Source organism: Dipodomys merriami, unplaced genomic scaffold, assembly GCF_024711535.1.
Source record: "Dipodomys merriami isolate MVZ:Mamm:240054 unplaced genomic scaffold, mDipMer1.0.p SCAF_2405, whole genome shotgun sequence".
In the NCBI taxonomy this organism is placed as follows: Eukaryota; Metazoa; Chordata; class Mammalia; order Rodentia; family Heteromyidae; genus Dipodomys; species Dipodomys merriami.
In genome coordinates, this window is record NW_027203833.1 from 1 (window position 1) to 18,819 (window position 18,819).

At 39.7% G+C, this 18,819-nt stretch overlaps 1 long non-coding RNA gene across 4 annotated transcripts in view; it reads left to right on the forward strand.

Annotated features, from left to right (window-relative positions):
- Nucleotides 1-13,287: 13,287 nt before the first annotated feature.
- Nucleotides 13,288-18,819, forward strand: part of LOC138835916 (uncharacterized) — a 33,466-nt gene continuing 27,934 nt past the window's right edge. For 3 of the 4 annotated variants that reach the window (XR_011374799.1, XR_011374798.1, XR_011374796.1), the window contains exons 1-3: nucleotides 13,288-15,001; nucleotides 16,878-16,999; nucleotides 18,477-18,515. This is a non-coding gene — a long non-coding RNA (uncharacterized lncRNA). The remainder of the gene's footprint in view (nucleotides 15,002-16,877; nucleotides 17,000-18,476; nucleotides 18,516-18,819) is intronic. The other variant, XR_011374797.1, reaches the window with a different exon arrangement.

Consider the following 18,819-nt stretch of genomic DNA (forward strand, 5'->3'; position numbering starts at 1 on the left):
GAAAACAGGAGTTAGAAGTATGTTTGGATAGTAAACAGCAGTGATTTCATAAGACTTGAAGGATATTTGTCATTCAGAGCCATGTTTTAGAAGGGGAATAAAAATCATGGAGAACCCTGGGAAGAGTGGCTAGTATTAATGTCTTAAAAAGTTAGAGAGTTAATGGATCATGAATATGAAAATCTAAGGAAAGGAGATAGGGAGAATACACCTTTTTTTATACCTTTGAAGACTAAGCATGGAGAACAGAATTTAGGTTGTGTTTACTTGTGTCTCATGAGTAGAGAACTCCCACTACTCAGTGGAAGTTTTATGGACTTAGATTTTAGTTGAATATTAAGTGTACCAGAATAGAATGGGTGGCTTTTTCATCCTAACGTCTTTCCCATCTAAAATTTCTAAGCATTAATTTCACTGTGAAAGAAAGTATACCGGAGATGGGTTTTTTTTAGAAGTTTGAGATAAAAGATACCAATGAAATCACTTGGTATCTTTTTTGCAATTTTGTCATGTTCCTTTAAGGATGTTGTCTTCTGCTGTGTGTGTGTGTGTGTGTGTGTGTGTGTGTGTGTGTGTGTGTGTGTGTCTGTGTCTGTGTGTGTGTGTGTGTGTGTGTGTGTGTGTGTGTGTCTGTGTCTGTGTGTGTGTGTCTGTGTGTGTGATGTTCCTGGAGCTTGAAGTCAGGGCCTGGGTGCTGTTCCTGACCTTTTTGCTCAAGGCTGAGTAGCTAGGATTATGGTTGTGAGCTAGGATTATGGTTGTGAGCTACCGGTGCCCAGCCTCTTTCTTTTTTAATGTGTATGTTCTGGCACTGGAGCTTGAATTCCGTCTTCACAGTCTACCTTGTCTCCCTCCTCCACAGCTGGCACTTGAACCCTGCCTCTCGTTTTTGCCGGATAAATAAATGGAGATGAAAGTCTCACAGACTCTTCTGCCCTGGTGGCTTTCCATTGTGATCTTTAGATCTCAGCCCAGAGTAGCTAGGACCATAGGCATGAGTCACCAGTGACCCTGTCCTGCTTTCCCAATTCAGATTCATACTTAAAAACTTTTTAACTGTTACTAAAAGATACGGGTTACAGTTATATAAGGTGGGTAAAGAGTTCATTTCTTTTTTATCAGTCATGGACATGAACTCTGGGCCTGGGCGCTGCCTCTCACCTCTAGAGCTCAAGGCTAGTTAGTGCTCTACTACTTGAGCCACAATGCCACTTGTAGTTTTCTGATGGTTTATTGGAGATAAGAGTCTCACAGACTGGCATTGAAGCACAATCCTCGGATCTCAGCTTCCTGAGTAGCTAGGATTACAGGTGTGAGCCACTGGTGCCCTGCTAAGAGTACATTTCTTTTTGGACAGTGTCACCATTTCCTTCTCTGTTAGGCTTGTTTAGAGGGAGTCTAGTGTGGACTTCAATCTTTTTTTTTAATTTTTATTTTTTTATTGTGATTGATTACATAATTTCCCCAATTTCACAGTATTGTGGGATAGTGATGCTGTTAAAGTCACAAACACATTCTAACTTTCCTGGAACAAATCGTCTATTACGGTATAACATTTATGAGTTCTATGAGCTTTGTGATACAGTCATTTCTTCCGCATTGGGTGGTATGTACATTTCTTTTGTTTTGCATAGTATCAGCTGTTCCCTCTTTCCCATTTGTTCCCACCCTCCCATAATTGCCATTAAGTTGCTTAGTTCATTTTGGTCAATGTCCTGTGCAGCTGATGGGTCCCGCTGTTGTATGTTTTTCCCTGATTCCCTCTAGTTCTGTGTCATCTTCCTGGTTCTCCTCTGGTGTACACATATATACCATACATGTGATCAGCAGCATGGAGTTATTTAGTAGTGGTTTGACCAGATGAGTGGAAGTTCTTTGTTTCTTTTTTTTTTTTTAATTTAATTTTATTTTATTTGAGAACATACTGTACAGAGGGGCTACAATTACATGGGCAGGATAATGCATACATTTCTTACCAAGCATTGCAGCCTCCTCCTTTGTTTACCCTTCACCTCCCTTCCCAGCCTCCCCCCTCCCCCCCCAATGATACCCCCCGCCCCCCCCCCACACCGACATTGTAAAGTTGGTTTTGACATGACATTTTGTACTTCTCATTGTTGCAACAGGTCCACCTGAATCCTTAAACGACTTGTTTATCCCCATCTCCTCCACATGTTATATTGACATCAAATATAGTGAAAGCGGGGGTTACACTGTGGGGGAGGGACATACAAAGCAACAAAGAAATAATCTTATAAATGCATTAGAAACACATGCATGAAAGAAACGAAAACATTAAAATACATATTTAAGGGTTCATTTTCCTAATATCACATTATCTGACCTTTTCCGCTTGACTCATACCTATACTAGATATTGCAAATAAGGGAAACCATGGGACCTATGCTTCTTTGGGCCTGGCTTACTTCACTTAATATAATTTTTTCCAAACCTTTCCATTTCCTAACAAATGGGGAAATGTCATTCTTTCTGATGGAGGCATAGAATTCCTTTGTGTATATATAGCACATTTTCTCGATCCATTCATCTACTGAGGGGCATCTGGCTTGGTTCCATATCTTAGCTATGGTAAATAATGCTGCAATAAACATAGTTGTGCTGGTAGCTTTAGTGTGGTCTTGTTTGTATACATTTGGGTAAATGCCCAAAAGTGGGATTGCTGGATCATAGGGGAGATCTATGTGAAGTCTTTTGAGGAACCTCCATACTGCTTTCCAAAGTGGTTGAACAAGTTTACATTCCCACCAACAATGAAGTAAGGTTCCTTTCTGTCCACATCCCCTCCAGCATCTGTTGTTGTTATAGTTCTTGATTTTTGCTTTTCTAACTGGTGTGAGGTGATATCTCAATGTTGTTTTGATTTGCATTTCTTTGATGGCTAGGGATGTTGAACATTTCTTCATGTGTCTATTGGCCATCCTTCTTTCTTCTTCAGAGAAGTTTCTCTTTAAGTCTTTCACCCACTTATTTATTGGGCAGTTGTTTCTTTGAGGATTTGTTGTTGGGTGGTTTAATTTTTTGAGTTCCAAGTATATTTTAGATATGAGACCCTTGTCTGTTGTATGGCTAGTAAAGATCTTCTCCCAATCGGTGGGCTTTCTATTGTCATTTGCCCTGCAGAAGCTCTGCAACCTTATGCAATCCCATTTGTCCAACCTTTCTTTGATTTGTTGTGCTTCCGGGTCTCTATTCAGAAAATTTCGGCCTGAGCCAAGGAGTCCTAGGGTTTCTCCTATTCCATCCTGTAATGTTTTCAGAGTGTCTGCTTTGAGTTCAAGGTCTTTGATCCATTTGGAGTTGATTCTGGTGCAGGGTGATATATAAGGATCTAGCTTTAGTTTTCTACATGTAGTTAACCAATTTTGCCAGCACCATTTACTGAAGAGGCTGTCTTTCTTCCATTCTATTGTTTTACCTTCCTTATCGAAGATTAGATGGCTATAGGTCTGTAGGTTCATTTCTGGGTTTTCAATTCTATTCCATTGGTCCTGAGGTCTGTTCTTATGCCAATACCAAGCTGTTTTGATTACTATGGCTTTATAGTAGAGTTTGAAATTTGGTATTGATATTCCTCCAGCAGTGTTCTTTCCGTTGAGGAGCGTTTTTGCTATTCGGGGTCTTTTATTGTTCCATATGAATTTTGGGATTGCCTCTTCTATTTCCTTGAAGAATGAGGGTGGAATTTTGATAGGTATCGCGTTGAATTTGTAGATAGCCTTGGGAAGTATTGCCATTTTCACGATGTTAATCTTGCCAATCCAGGAGCATGGGAGGTTTTGCCATTTTTTAAGTTCTGTGTTGATTTCCTTTTTCAAGATTTTAAAGTTTTCATCATAGAGGTCTTTCACTTCTTTGGTTAAGTTAATTCCTAGGTACTTTATTTTTTGTGGGGCTATTACAAATGGAGTTGCTTTCCTAATTTCAGCCACACTTTTCTCATTGTTGGCATATAGAAAAGCCATTGATTTTTGGGGGTTAATTTTATACTCTGCTACTTTGCCAAAGTTTTGAATCAGCTTGAGTAATTTGGGAGTGGAGTCTATGGGATTCTTTAAATACAAGATCATGTCATCTGCAAAGAGGGAGAGTTTTATTTCTTCTTTCCCTATTTGGATCCCCTTTATGTCTGCATCTTGTCTTATTGCTGTAGCTAGGCATTCTAATACTAGATTGAAGAGAAGTGGAGAGAGTGGGCATCCTTGTCTTGTACCTGAGTTAAGAGGAAATGGCTTTAGTTTTTCACCATTGAGTATAATGCTGGCTGTAGGTTTGTCATATACAGCCTTTATTGTATTGAGGAATGATCCATGGATTCCTAATTTTTCCAGAACCTTCATCATAAAGGGTTGTTGGATCTTGTCAAATGCTTTTTCTGCATCTATTGAGATAACCATGTGGTTCTTATTCTTGCTCCTGTTGATGTGATGAATAATATTAATTGATTTGCGTATATTGTACCAGCTTTGCATCCCTGAAATGAATCCTATTTGATCATGGTGTATGATTTTTTGGATGAATTGTTGAAGTCGATTGGCCAAAATTTTGTTGAGAAGTTTTGCATCAATGTTCATCAAAGAAATGGGTCTATAGTTCTCTTTCTTTGATGAGTCCCTGCCTGGTTTTGGGATGAGGGTTATGATGGCTTCATAGAATGTGTTCGGTAGTGAGCTTTCTCTTTCAATTTCATTGAAGAGTTGGAGGAGTATTGGTGTGAGCTCTGCTTTGAAGGCCTTGTAAAATTCCGCTGTAAAACCATCTGGTCCTGGACTTTTCTTAGTTGGGAGGTCTCTTATTGCTCTTTCTATTTCAATGCTTGATATGGGCCTGTTAAGCTGGTTTAACTCATCTTGGTTCAGTTTTGGCATGTCAATATTTGCTAGCAAAAGGTCCATTTCTGTCAAGTTCTCAAACTTATTAGCATAAAGTTTTGAGAATTATTCCCTTATAATGTTCTGAATCTTGGTTGTTTCCGTGGTGATGTTTCCATTCTCATCTCTGAGTTTATTACTTTGGGTGTGTTCTCTCCTTTTTCTGATAAGGTTTGCTAAGGGTCTGTCAATTTTGTTAAGTTTTTCGAAGAACCAACTCTTTGTTTTGTTGATTCTTTCTATAGTTTTTTTGGATTCTAATTCATTTAATTCTGATTTAATTTTGATTATTTCTTTCCGTCTACTGGATTGGGGTTTATCTTGCTGCTCTTTTTCAAGGAGGTTTAGATGTGTCATTAAATTGTTAGTTTCAGATCTCTCCAATTTGTTGATGTAGGAGCTCAGAGCTATAAACTTGCCTCTGAGTACTGCCTTTGCTGTGTCCCAGAGGAGCTGGTAATTTGTGTGTTCATTTTTGTTGAATAGCATGAACATTTGATTTTCCTTTCTAATCTCTTCCATGACCCACTCATGATTCAGCAGTGTGTTGTTCAGCCTCCATGTGATACCGGACTTTCTTTGGTGGCTTTTGGTGTTGAGTTCTAATTTTATTCCCTTGTGGTCAGAGAGAATGCAAGGTATAACTTCAATGTTTCTGAATTTAGACGTTTGCTTTGTGGCCTAAAATGTGGTCTATTTTAGAAAACGTTCCATGTGCTGCTGAGAAGAACGTGTATTCTGATGCTGCTGGGTGAAATGTTCGGTAAATGTCTGTTAAGTCTAGTTGATCTATGCAGCTGTTTAGATCTGCGGTTTCTCTGTTGAGTTTTTGCCGAGTTGATCTATCTAGTGGGGAGAGTGGTGTGTTAAAATCCCCAACAATTAATGTCTTTGGATCTATATGGGATTTGAGGGAAAGTAGTGTTTCTTTGATAAATTTGGGTGCTCCATTGTTTGGCGAATAGATATTTAGAATTGTAATATCCTCCTGAAGGAGAGATCCTTTAATTAGTATGTAGCAACCTTCTTTATCTCTTCTCACGATTTTTAATTTGAAGTCTATTTTATCTGATATTAGGATTGCAACTCCCGCCTGTTTATGAGGGCCGTTTGCTTGGTAGATTTTGTTCCAGCCTTTAACATTGAAAATGTGTTTGTTTTTACGGGCAAGATGTGACTCCTGCAGGCAGCAGATAGAAGGGTCTTGTTTTTTAATCCAACTAGACAGTCTATGTCGCTTAATTGGAGAGTTCAGTCCGTTAACGTTAAGAGATAGGACTGAGAGGTATTTGGGAGTTCCTGCCATGTTATCCACCTTCTTGGGGGCTGCGAAAACTGGGTTCTTCCTAAGGTTCTTGGATTCTCAGTTTGGGTGCAGTTTCTTGGCCTTTGTTGAGGTCTTGTTGGTTTTCTATGTGTAGGACATCTTTAAGAATCTTTTGTAGGGTTGGTTTGGTGGAGATGTATTGTTTCAATTTTTCTTTGCTCTGGAAGGTTTTTATTTGGCCTTCAGTTATGAAGGAGAGTTTAGCTGGGTACAGTATTCTTGGTTGATAGTTGTTTGTTTTTAGGGCATGGCATACGTCATTCCAGGCTCTTCTTGCTTTGATTGTCTCTGCTGAGAAATCTGAGGTAATTCTAATTGGTTTCCCTTTATAGGTGATTACCCTTTTCTCCTTGACAGCTTTAAGGATCTTTTCCTTGGTCTGGGTTGATCCTGTGTGGATTATAATGTGATGGTGGGATGTCCTATTCTGGTCTGGTCTATTTGGGGTTCTAAAAGCTTCTTGTATCTGAATAGGCCTATCTTTTTGTATATTTGGGAAGTTCTCTGCTAGGATCCTGATAAACAAATTTCCTAGACCATTAACTTCTGTTTCTAGGTGCTCCTCTACACCCATTATCCTTAGATTGGGCCTTCTGATGGTGTCTTCCAGGTGTTGGATAGACCTATCATATTTCTTGGACTTGTCTTGGATGGTTGTATGTTCTTTCTCTATAATATCTAGGCTGTCTTCAATCCCTGAGATTCGATCTTCTGCATGGTCTAACCTGCTGTCAAGACTCTCTACTTTGTTTTTTATCTCTTTTCCTTCTAATTGGTCAGCTATGATGGCTTCAAGTTCTTTGTTGAAGCTCTGTTTTAGGTCTTGTATGAATTTCTTTACTTCCTTAATTTGGTGTTCAGTGTTTGTTCTCAAATCACTTAGTTGATTGGTTATGGTTTCTTTGGACTCCCATTCCTTCTGTTGGGTTCCATTCAGCATTCCCTTTGTGGTCTCCGTGACTTCCTTCAGCTCTTTGTTAATGGATTCCATGAATGCCTTTAGTGATCTTTGTGTATTCTCTACCTGGTCTCTCAATTCCTGAATTACTCTTTGATTAGCTTCCTCCCGTCTGTGGGATTCCTGCAGTTCTCTTTCCTCCCATTCGTGGGATTCCTGCAGTTCTCTTTGAGTGTTCTCTGCCTGCTCATGCCATTCCTCCCTTTCTCTTTGAGTATTCTCAAGTTGTTCACGCAAATCCTGTATCAGTTTTTGAGTACCATCCTCACGCTTATGATATTCCTGTATAAACTTCTGGGATGCCTCCTCTCTCTCCCTATCACGCTCATACAGAGTCCTTTGTACATTGTCAAACTTCTCATTTATCATGTTTGCTATTAGTGTTTGTAGAGCTATTTGGGAACTCTCCTCTGGATTATTCTTTATCTGTTCTAATCCCTGATTATCAAGATTGGGAATTGAGATACCCGAATTTGCCATTTTTCTTGTGTTTTTCCGGCTTACTCGGCCCATTTGAGATGAAGATTGCACCAGTTTTGTGCTAGAACACTATCTTAAGGCAACCATCAACCAAAGTTTGCCTTTGTACAGTCAATAGTCTACAGGTACAATCTATTCAACATCAAACAACTATATGTTAGACTTCGAACCACAGAAAAGAATTTGGAAAACCAGAAATTATTAGGATTAGGGAGAGATGTGGGTAAAAAATAGGAATAGATTGGTGTGGGGAGGCACAGGGAGAGTTAACTATGTCCTAATCACAATGCAGGAAATGGGTTGGGTAGGATGCAAGTAGAGAGAGAGAGAAAAAGAAGAGATGGAAAGGGGAATGAAGAGAGACCAGAAAAAAATAGAAACATAAAAATTAATGTTATTATAGAGGTTAAAAACCGTCTATTTAGAGAGGAATGTGAATATGTTCAGAGAAGGGGAGGGACATAGAGGAGATGTGAAAAACTTTAAGGATGGGAAAGGGAGAAGAAAAGATCAGAAGTTCAGTAGAGCTAGACAAAAAACAAAAAGATAATTAAGAAAGAAAGAAAAAGAGAAAGAAGACAGAAAAGAAAGGAAAACGCTCATTCACATATTCCTAAAATAAAAATTATAAGATGAGAAAAAAAAAGTTACTGGAAAACAATTATTTTTTCAGAAGAGGCAAAAATTAAAGATTAATAAAAGTTTTAGAAGGGAAAAAAAAATATATATATGGTAACAAAAAACAAAAAACAAGCAAAAAAAAGAAAAGAAGAAGAAGAAAAAAAAAGAAAAAAAGAAAAAAAAGTCTTTTGATTTTTTTTTTTTTGGGGGGGAGGAGTGGGAAGAATCCTGTATCTCCCTTTTGTCTGTAACCAGTCTCTTGTTGGAGTCTCTGGTCAGCTTGAGGTCCTGTGGCTTGATTGGTTTCTTAAGTCGGTTGGTTGGAAGAGGCAGAATAATGCTCTGCTTTACCCAAGATTTTGAGATCCCCCTCCCAGGTTAGTTTTCTGGGAGGGTGATCTGCTTTGAGAATCACAAAAGAGGGGGATGTGGTGATGAGGCTAGGTTCTGGGTAGAGTTGAGGCCTTTCAACACACAGTAGCTTTTCCCTGGGGCTATTTTGTGATAAAGCTCACAGCGCCCAGCCTGGAGCCATTCTCAGGGTTTCTGTTTTTCAATTGATTGTGGTGGCTGCTAGAGGGAGGGGCAGCCTCTGGCTCTGGTTACCCTGTGAGTCAAGGCACTCCAATGGCTGGCGCCTGAGCTGGGTGACTTTTCCCTGGATGGAGCTGAGTCTGGCAGGTCACTTCGCCGTTAAGTTCTTGTGACCTGCTAAATGACTCGTTTTATTCCAAGGCCTGAGCTGGAGCTAGCAGCTCCTCCGAGCTTTGTCGGTATCCAAGATGGAGATCACCGGTGCTGGGGGGGGGAGGGGTGGCCTTCCCTCCTCTGCTCCCTGAGAAGGAGTGAGGACGTCGGGCTTGTACTCACGCCGAGTCTTGGATCCTGGGTCGTCTCTGGTCTGCAAACAGCAGGATGAAGATGTCCGCTCCTTGTCGGTTCTTGTTGGTGTTGAGTAGAATCCGCTCGTCCGCTGCGTCCGGCTCCTTCGTCCCGGACTCTCTGTGTCTCAGGTATGACCCCGCAGCAGTGGTCGCCGCCGCGACCCTGCCGCCGCAGCTGCAGCTGATGTGTTTCCTTGGCTTCCCCTCTGTTGTCTAACTCTCTGTCCTGTGATGGCACACTTGGTGTGATTCTCTGGCTTAGTCCTGTTCACTGGAACTCTAAAACTGCTTTCTATGCGAGAGCTTGTTCAGATTCCAGCTTCTCCTCCGCCATCTTCCCGGAACCTCTCCAGTTCTTTGTTTCTTAAGTCTTGTTAATTTTGTTGTATCAGCTAACATTTTGGATTTAACATCCACTTATCAGGGACACCATACACCATTTGTCTCTTTGCTTTTGGCTTACCTCGCTCAACATGATTTCTTCTAGCTCCATCCATTTCCCTGCAAATGTCATTATTTTGTCATTTCTAATGGCTACATAATATGCCATTGTGTATAGATACCACAATTTTTGGATCCATTCATCTGTGGTGGGGCATCTGGTTTGTTTCCATATCCTAGCTATTGTGAACAGTGCTGCAGTAAAGTGGAGGTGCATGTGTCCTTGTATACTGGTTCCTGTTGTTCAGGATAGATGCCTAGAAGTGGTATGACTGGGTCATAAGGGAGGTCAATATTTAGCTTTTTGAGGACCCTCCAGACTGCTTTCCAAAGTGGTTGTATAAGTGTACATTCCCACCAGCAGTGTAATAGGGTTCCTCTTTCTCCACGTCCCCTTCAGCATTTGTCATTGGCTGATTTGTGGATGTGGGACATTCTGACTGGGGTAAGGTGGTATCTCATGGTTGTCTTTATTTGCATTTCCTTCACCACCAGGGATGGTGAACATTCCCTCATGTGTTTCTTTGCCATTTTTTATCTCTTCATCTGAGAAGTCTCTCTTTAATTCCCTTGTCCATTTAGTAATTGGTTTGTTAGGTTTGAGAGGGATTAGTTTCTTTTTTTTTTTAATTTATTTTTTATTGTGAAAATACTGTACAGAGGGGTTAAAATTACATGGGCAAGATAATGAGTACATTTCTTATCAAGCATTGTAGCCTCCTCCTTTGTTTCCCCTACCCATCCCTTCCCATCCTCCCCCCGGCCCCATCACCAAATCTCCCCGCCCCCCCCCAAGTTGTAAAGTTCTTTTTTGACATAACAATTTGTACTTCTCATTGTTGCAACGGGTCCTCCTGTATCCTCATTTAAACGACTTGTTTTTCCCCTTCCCCTGGGATTAGTTTCTTGAGTTCCCTGTATATACTGGATATTAACCCCTTGTTTGATATATTGCTGGTAAATATTTTTCCCAATTAGTTGGTTGTCTTTTTAGCTTGGTTGCGATAGCTTTAGCTGTGCAGAAGCTTTTTATTTTAAGGTAGTCCCATTTGTCGAGTCACTCTCCTAATTTGTTGTGACTCTGGGACTCTGTTCAGGAAGTTTCTTCTTGTGCCTATAAGTTCAAGTGTCTCTCCTACTCTGTCCTGCAGTAGTTTCAGAGATTCAGGTTTAATGTTAAGATCTTTAATTCATTTTGAGTTGATGTTGGTGCATGGTGATAGGCTGGGGTCCACTTTTACTTTTCTGCATGTGGCCGCCCACTTTTCCCAACACCAGTGGTTGAGAGGCTTTGTTTCTTCCATTGTATGCCTTTTAGCCTTCAATCTTAAGGACTAGTTTATCTTTACTGCTGCGCCCTGATTCCTCTGAATTCACTCTTATTCCTCAGGTTTTCAGTGAAATCTGTTCACTTTGGTTGTTTAAAAACCAGATGTTTCAGCATAGCTTGAGCTATGGGGATTGTGTTGCTTACTACTTATGCTAGTTCTTCTCCCAACTGTGTGACGTTACCTAGTGTTTGAACAGTGTATTACTCAGATAAAGACAAATCAGCACATCTGTAGATTCTTGGAAAATTTTACTTATATAGCTGTATCCTCTGAAGTTTTTTGACTTTAAAGTGGTAGCTGCTTCAGCCTTACCTGATACCAGACTTTATCCCTGACTTACATTGCCTGTGAGTGTTCTGTTGTCTGTAGGTTCTCCTCTGTGTGTTGGGGTTTGGAACTTTTCTCTAGGCAGAAAGCCCAGCTGTGGGGTTGACTTTGTTTCTCTTTTCTCCTGGACCAAAGTGGTTTTTTTTTGTCTTTTTGTGTAGTATCTAAAAATAGTTCTTTCTTCTATTTTGTCTGGTTTTCTAGTTGCTGTATAGGAAGGCAAGTGTAGAACTTGAAAGCAAAAGTTCTCTCCATAATAGAGTGTTTGATATAATATAGTTAAATTACTTGGTGTACTAGTTGATCTAGTATAAGATTTTTAAAGGTAAACAGAACTAATTATTCTTGAAACATACTCATCTTTGTAATGTATATTGATTCCCATACTAAGAATCAGCATAGTCTTTTAGGACAAAGTTGAGCTATAATTTTCATACAGTAAAACTTTTTTTCTGCAATATGCCTTTGTGTTGAGAAATAATGGTTATGTTAATACTGTATAATCACAGTATATTGTGATGCACAGATACAGAATATTTTCTGTATTTGTATGGCTCACTGAGATATAAGAATATTTTCATTATCTGAGGGAGTTCCTTCATGCCAGTTTGTAGCCACACCTTTCTGTCTGTTCACAGCATTTGCCAACCATTGATCTGTTTCTGACTATAGTTTCCCCTTGTTTAGAAAAATGTTTACTATGTGCAGATCAATATTTTTTTTTCTTTTGCCAGTCCTGGGGCTTGAACTCAGGATTTGAGTGTTGTCCCTGACCCTTTCTGTACTTAAGGCTAGCACTCTACCACTTGAGCCACAGCACTATTTCCTAAATTTTTTGAGAAGTCATTTGAAAATAAGAATCTCATGGACTTTCCTGTCTGGGTGGCTTCGAATATGATCTTCAGCTCTCAGTCTTCAGAGTAGCTGAGAAGCTAAGATTGCAGGCACGAGTCAGCAGACCACCATTGCCTGGCTATTGGAACCTTTCTTTCTTTCTTTTGGCAATATGAAGTACCACTTGAGCCACATCCTTAGTCCTTTCTTCTGCATGCCTCTATCTATCTACCTATTTACCTGTCTATCTATCTGTCTGTCTGTCTATCTATCTATCTATCTATCTATCTATCTATCTATCTATCTATCTATCTATCTATCTATCTATCTATCTGTCTGTCTGTCTGTCTGTCTGTCTGTCTGTCTGTCTGTCTGTCTGTCTGTCTGTCTGTCTGTCTGTCTATCTATCTATCTATCTATCTATCTATCTATCTATCCATCTATCTATCTACAGGGAGTAGTTATTATTTTGCTCTATATTCTCAGAGATGTCAGTTCAAAATGGCAGGGAGGGCATGGCAAAGCAGAATCAATCATACGATGGCAACTAGAAAGCAGAAATAGCTAGTTTGTTTTTGGTTCTGATCATCGGTTTTGCTTGTGCTGGCTTTGGACTACAATTCTGCCTCTACTTTGTAAGCAGCTGTGATTATAGGCATACACTGTGTCTTTGGATTCTCTTTTTATTCTTTTCACTCTGTAGCCCGAGCATCCTTGAATGGATATGAATGTAGCTTAGGCTCGCCTCAGACTCACAATACTCATATCTTAGTCTCTAGAGTATTGGCATTATAGGCATGCACTACACTACAATATTTGGTTATACTTTAGCTTTATGCTTTATATTTTTTCTTAATTTTCATACTGAAAATTAAAACAGTGAATTTTCATAATGTGAACTTGTTCAGAATCTTTTTTTTTTTTTTTTTTTTTTTGTCGGTCATGGGGCTTGAACTCTAGGCCTGGGCTTTGTCCCTCAGCTCTTCAGCTCAAGGCGAGCGCTCTACCACTTGAGGTACAGCGCCACTTCCGGTTTTCTCGTGGTTTATTGGAGATAGGAGTCTATCGGTCTTTCCTGCCTGGGCTGGCTTTGAACCGCGATCCTCAGATCTCGGCCTCCTGAGTAGCTAGGATTACAGGTGTGAGCCACCAGCGCCCAGCATTGTTCAGAATCTTTAAGAGACTGTATGCCCCTTCTAGGAAGATAACTATAGTCCTGACTTTTATCTTAGATTAATTTTGTTTGCTTTTATACTTTACATACTTATAGTACATTTTGTATCTAGCTTCTTCCACAACATTTTTGTATTATTTGACCATGTTGTATTTTGGATGTGGTATTCCATTTTGTCACTATGTTATATTTTATTTATCCCACAGTTGTTAAGCATTGAAATAGTTTCCGTGTTGTAGCTATCACAAATACGGCTGCTCTGAATATTTTTGTTTATGTCTTTTTTTTGGCCAATACTGGGGCTTGAACTCAGGGCCCAGGCACTGTCCCTGAGCTTCTTTTGCTCAAGGCTATCACTCTACCACTTGAGTCACAGTGCTATTTCCTGTTGTACTGAGGAATTGTTCTCAGGGATTCATGCATGCTAGGCAAGCACTGTACAATTAAGCTGTCTTCTGATGAACCACTACACATATGTAGCATAGTAGATACTGGCCAGTTTTCCAAAGAGGAGAACCTACTATGGTTCCACATGCGGTGTGTATTTATTTCCCTTGCTGTTCCACATTCTTCCCAGTACTTAGTATTGTAAGTCACTCTTAAAGAATTGAAACATATAAATGGTTGGGCACTGGTGGTTCATGCTTGTAAACCTAGCTCTTCAGGAAGTTGAGACCTGGGGTTGTGGTTCAAAGACAGCCCAGGCAGGAAAATCTGCAAGACTCTTCTCTCTAATGAACCAGCAAACAAAGTAGGAAGTGGAGCTGTTCCCCAAGTGGTAGAGTACTATCCTTGAGGAAAACAGCTCATAGACATCACCTAGGCCCTGAGTTTTAAGTCCCTGGACTGCCACAAACCCCCCACAATATATGCAAATGTATTTTCCCAGTATAGTAGTAATGACATTGATGTTGCTATCTAGGGAAAGGACATTATTAGCGGGGGTTTAGATGCCTTAGAATTCATTGGGAAGAAGACAATGGATGTAATAGCAGAACGGGATCCTGTATTTAAAATGACTAAGGGTTTGATGAACCGGAATTCTGCACTGTCTCAGGTACTGTTACCTTTACTGGTTTGATTGCTGTTTTCTGTTGTTTGTGTGTTTTTTTTTTTTTAATTTGAATTTTTCCCTTTGTTACCTTGGGACTTTGTTAGTGTGTTTTCTTGTAAAGAATTATCAATGCATTATAAAATTAAGGCATTTTTTATGGGCTGGATTTTTTTTATGGGTTTGTCTAATGCTTAGACAAACAGCCAGCTCTTTTCTTTCTGCAGTCGCCTCTGTCAGTGCAGTACAAAATCCTGAGCACTGTCAAGATTACTTATTAGGTTACTGTTGAAACCACTTTTGGAAATGCATGTGGCTCCTTAGGTGCTGCTGTCTAGCATCAAATTTTGTTTAGCTTCTTTTTTATTTCTATGCAGCTCCTGATCCTTAGTGAATTTGACTTGCTGAATGAAGGGTAGTACTTTATACTAGAACTTATACTAGAACTTAGCTTTGCTTCTTTCCACTCTTAAAAACTTTCCCTTGAGCTCTTATTATTTGCTGCATCTATGCTTCCATCTCTTTTTAGGTTTTACAGTAAGAGGCCAAGGAAAAAGAAGAGCTAACACCTCCAATGAGGTAGCCATGGAAATAGACAAGAAAACTCATTGTGAGCTACCCTTTGATGAACTTCAAGAACATCTAGAAGTTCTGGCGATGCTTTCCCAAGAAAGTGAAATAAAGGTAATTCCAATCCCAAACTCCCAGCTGAAAAGAGTCTTCAAAGAAAAAACGTTGCATGGTTTCTTTTCACTTTGTATATTTGGAAGATGAAATGTGTCTCTGAAGGAGATGTGGGTTGCTGGAAATATTATAATAGAAGAAAAATATCCCCTACTGTTTAATTGTTAGAAATAGTGAATAAGTCAAATATTTCTCTTAAAATTATAGAAAAAGAACAGGGCTGGGAAGGTGGCTCAGCGGTAGAGCGCTTGCCTTGCATGCCTGAGGCCCTGGGTTCGATTCCTCAGCACCACATAAGCAAAAAGAAAAAGAACAGAGGTCTTAGTATAAGATATCCTTTTCTTTCACTTTAGTCTTTCATTTTCTGTTTTTTCTCCAGTGTCATGGGTTTTTAGGTGTCAAAAAGCCTGTTATAGCTGCTAATTTGTATATAATTTCCTGTTAGTTCATCTCCTCTGATAATCTAAGACAATCTTTCTTCTTCTTCTTCTTCTTCTTCTTCTTCTTCTTCTTCTTCTTCTTCTTCTTCTTCTTCTTCTTCTTCTTCTTCTTCTTCTTCTTCTTCTTCTTCTTCTTCTTCTTCTTCTTCTTCTTCTTCTTCTTCTCCTTCTCCTTCTTCTCCTTCTTCTCCTTCTTCTCCTTCTCCTTCTTCTCCTTCTCCTTCTCCTTCTCCTTCTCCTCCTTCTCCTTCTCCTCCTTCTCCTTCTCCTTCTCCTTCTCCTTCTCCTTCTCCTTCTCCTTCTCCTTCTTCTTCTCCTTCTTCTTCTTCTCCTCCTTCTTCTCCTTCTCCTTCTTCTCCTTCTTCTCCTTCTTCTCCTTCTTCTCCTCCTTCTCCTTCTTCTTCTCCTTCTCCTTCTTCTCCTTCTTCTCCTTCTCCTCCTTCTCCTCCTTCTCCTCCTTCTCCTCCTTCTCCTCCTCCTCCTCCTCCTCCTCCTCCTCCTCCTCCTCCTCCTCCTCCTCCTCCTCCTCCTCCTCCTCCTCCTCCTTCTCCTTCTTCTCCTTCTCCTTCTTCTCCTTCTTCTCCTTCTTCTCCTTCTTCTTCGTTGGTCTTGGGGCTTATACTCTGGCCCTGAGTGCTGTGCCTCAGCTCTTCAGCCCAAGGCAGGCACTTACCACTTGAGCCACAGCAACACTTTCAGTATTTATTCTGGTGGTTTATTGGAGATAAGAGTTTCATGGCTTTTCCTGCCTGGGCTTCGAAGTCATGCTTAAGCACTGATAATTTTCATTTATCTTTTGGCCTATATTACTTTTGGAAATACAAATTCTGTCTAGTTTCCAATAATATCTACCCTTTAGTGTTACGGTTATTAAAAAAATTAGTTCTGGCTCTAATCCTAGCTCAGGAGGCTGAGATCTGAGGTTAATTGAAAGCCACACCAGACAGGTTATTTTTGATAAACAACTCAGAAAGCTGGAAGTAGTGCTGTAGCTCCAAGTGTATATCCACTATCCTTGAGAACAAAGAGCCTCAGGGATAGCTCCCGGGTCAAGCTCCAGGATCTGAAAAAAAAAAAAATTACTACTGGGTACTGCAATCCTAGCTATTTAGGAGAATGAAATCTGATGATTATGGTGGGAAGCCAGCTCAGATAAGAGTGTCTGTGAGACTTTTATCTCCAATTAACCACCAAAAAGCTGGAAGTTGTGCTGTGGTTCAAATAATGCAGTGCTAGACTTGAGCACAAAAGCTACGCCCCCAGGCCTTGAGTTCAAGCCCTAGGACCAACACAAACACACACACACACACACACACACACACACACACACACACACACACACACACAGAGCTGTGCTGGCATGAGCTCTTCAGTCTTTTCTCCTTATGAGATTTTTTTCATTAATATTTACACAATATTTTATTATTTTCATTCAGGTGAAATCTTTCCTTAATTCTCTGAGTGGAGAAGAATTAGAGGCTCTAATATTTGAATTAGAACAACTCAGAAGCATTTTCCCTAGCAGAATTTTATGAGGAAGAGGAAGAAGAGAAAAAAGGTAATATGAAAATTCAGAATCGGAGTGGGAAGATGCAATGTATTTATTATTACTAGAGTATTTATTATTACTAGGGTATTTATTATTATTATTAATATTATTACTAGATTATTTATTATTACTAGAGTAATTTGTGTGTTTGTGTGTGTGCACGCACAATGCCTGTGCTGGTCCTGGGGCTTGAACTCAAGGTCTGCTTGCTGTCCCTGACCTTCTTTGCTTAAAGTTAGACCTTTAAGGACTTGAGCCACACCTCTACTTCCAGCTTATTTTTTGTGATTAGAGATAGGAGTCTCATGGAGTTTTCTTCCTAGGCTGGCTTCCAACTGTGATCCCGAGATCTCAGCTGCCTGAGTAGCAGTCTGACAAGGATAGCCACTGGCACCCTGCATCTCTCTCTTTTTTGCAGTGAGAATTTTCATGTAGAATTCTTTTTGCAACTTTCCCCCATCTAGGTGTTCAGACACGTCAGCCTCTTGCTTATGTCTTCTTTTTTTGTTCCCTGTCAGACTCCTCTTAGCATCCCTCATACTGATATTGTTCATACACCCCTGCCAGTGATTACAGAGTTTGTCCTCAGTTTGGCTGATGTTTCTTTATATCTCTGGATACTTCATCTGTGCCTTGTGACTTGTGGGATCCTTAATCCCATCTTGAATTGAGGCAGAAAAGGTGGTAGTACCTAAAACATGAGTGACAATCTTCCCCCTCCCTGCCTCCACAATTTAAAGCCTGTATCTCTTAGAAAATATGAATGTTGAAGCTGCTCATTTTTTATAGTAATTAGGTAATGTGGCAGTTAGTATAAAATGTAATTTCTGGACAAATGAATCTTAAGGTTGTTTTATTTTAACATTTAATTAGATATATTTCTAAGACATATTATCTGCTAATTGGCTATTTTAAGAAAGTGGAATCCAATGAATTCAGTTTTGTCTTATTTTTTTAAGCTGGTCCTAGGACTTGAACTCAGGGCTTGGATGTTGCCCTAAGCTTTTTTGCTCATGGGTAGTGCTCTACCACTTGAACCACTGCACCACTTCTGGCTTCTTCTGAATAGTTCATTGGAGATAAGAATCTCACAGACTTTTCTGCCTGGGCTGGCTTTGAACCATGATCCTTAGATCTTAATTTCCTGAGTAGCTAGGATTACAAGCATGAGCCACCAGTGCCTAGCCCATTTGTAGTGTTTAAATGAACTATTTACTTTGCCATGGAATGACATTTTCACTCTGAAGTATACAAGTGGTCATAGAGACTAGAATTTTATTTGGTGAACATTTCTTAAAAGTGAATGAAATGAGCCTTTACCACGAGAAAAGCAACGATGTATGAGTCATGATACACATTGAAACTAAGTTTCAATTTTGTAGAATGTATTTATTGCTCTGTTGAGCTTTGTAGCTTCCCAGTGCTGTTTACAGACTATGCTGATGAAATCTGTGTTGATAATAACAGCTATATTCATTGATTTCAGGACAGTTGGTCAGCATTTGGAAGATTTGTGTGACTCAGTGTGAGTATTTTCCCATTATTTAATGTGTGATGTTAGCAAATCATGTACAGGCAAAAGAAAAGAAAAGACTAACTGATTTTAATTTAATACATCCAAGCAGAAAATCTTATGCTATAGCTTCAGGCTCATTGCTATGTATCTCATTACAACTAAATTTTAAGAGATGACCACTAGTTGAGTTTTAGTGTAATATTAAGGAGTATGCCAGCATTAGCTTTATTGATAATCTGAGAAGGCAACTAAAATACTTCTTCCTTTTCTAACTAAGTGACTTTGTAAGGTAGATTTTCTGCATATACTTGAA